The sequence below is a fragment of the Pagrus major genome, chromosome 2, assembly GCF_040436345.1.
Source record: "Pagrus major chromosome 2, Pma_NU_1.0".
Lineage (NCBI taxonomy): Eukaryota > Metazoa > Chordata > Actinopteri > Spariformes > Sparidae > Pagrus > Pagrus major.
Genome location: NC_133216.1, coordinates 1037679 through 1039518, shown reverse-complemented (window position 1 = coordinate 1039518; position 1840 = coordinate 1037679).

Below are 1840 nucleotides of genomic sequence, written 5' to 3'. Positions count from 1 at the left end.
AATTCTTTAATACATGCGGCGCAGAGAGAAGATCCAAGCATAGTGTTAAATATTGTCAGGTAACAACTGGACAGCAGATGCAGAGCTCATGACTTCATCAGTCACACGTTCATGTTGATACGTCAGCAGACTCTCTACGCACTGATTCCTAAATCTAGAAACTTCAATTCACACATCCCTCCTTGTCAACACCACATATAATACAACTCACTTAATAATTCCAACAAAACATAATTAACCCATCTTTTACATTTGCACTGTTGAAATCTGGCGCAGACTCAGATGCAGCGTCTTCGTTCACCACTAGGAGGCACTAAAGTTAAAATATTATAATCCCGCACAGCAGAGCGAGTCGCCACGAACAAAACAAAACAAAACAGATTCAAGGAAATTAATGAGACGTAGTAAACGATAGGCTGAGCTGTTCAGTTTAGGTTGAAGCAGTGGGAGGGCCTGTGAGGTCAGAGGCCGCTTATTGATTGATAACTTGTGAGTACTGTGAACGACTCATAAACACTGACATGCTGTCTTCAGTTCAAACTGTGACAAAATATTCACATTTATTGATCATTTTGAATTTTGAACTGACGTGTTTTCATTTGTGCGCTGAATTTAACACATTTGTTAAAAGTCATATTTGGTATGTTCATTAATGTTTTTATGCAGATGACACTTATTTGTGCTTTTATTGTGAAAAAACAACTAGCCACTCCCACTGAAGCAGTTATACAAGAGCTGATGTCACATCCTGTGGTGCAGCAGCTGATTGGTCGGTGGCGTTGACGTGACATTCTGTCCTCATGAGAGAAAACGACGATGGACATCTGAGTGAACTTTAGCCCCGCCTCTAGCCCGCACTGACAATGCATTCTGATTGGTCAGCTGAGAGGCAGTGACTGTATTTTAATTGGTCAGCTGAGAGGCAGTGACTGCGCGTCATTGGTCAGTCAGTATTTTGTGAATAAGTAGGGACAGGACCGTGTGAGAAGCTGTGAATATATCTGACATTAAACCTTGAAACGTGTTTTTGTTCCAGTTTTCTTTCGGCCCGTTGGTCCGGCGCTCCTCCCTCAGCTCACCTGATTCATGTTCTTATTCATGTTTTTAAGTTTCGCTGTAAAGACGAGAAGATTTAACACAGAAATATTGAACTCAAACTTCCTTTTACACTAAACAGACGAGTGGTGACGATCAACATCTCAACAGGATGAGCTGCAGCGCAGAACCAGGACCAGGACCGGGATCAGAACCAGGACAGTCAGAACCAGAACCTGATGTTGTGTTTTATCTTCCACTTCGATGATTGAATTATTCAGTTTGATCAGTCACCACTGTTTCTTTGTGTTATAAAGTTCAGTTGAATATTTATGTTTGATAATTTCAAGTTAGTTTCATATAAAAACTAAACGTCGTCACAAATGTTTGAATTTTTACAAAGTTAACAGGAAGAACTACAAGTGACTTCCTGGTACGCTTCCTTTAACTTCGGAAATATTTTGTGAAATCTTCAGTGGAGGTTTTGTGGTTCTTTTGCCTCCTGTTTGAGTCTCTAATCTAGGTCCTGGTCCTGGTCCTGGTCCTGGTCCAGGTCCAGGTCCAGGTCCTGGTCCTGGTCCTGGTCCTGGTCCTGGTCCTGGTCCAGGCCCAGGTCCTGGTCCTGTATGATCTCTCTGTGATTTGTAAATATGTTTGAACTCGACCGTTTTATATTTTTACTGTAAATGTCATCAGAGTATTTATTTAGCTTGAAATTAATGTTGGTGCTATTTGTTGTTTGTTCATTTTTATTTTATTTTGGTAAATGATCACACAGTGAAACCCCGCCCCCCTCCTCCCTCCT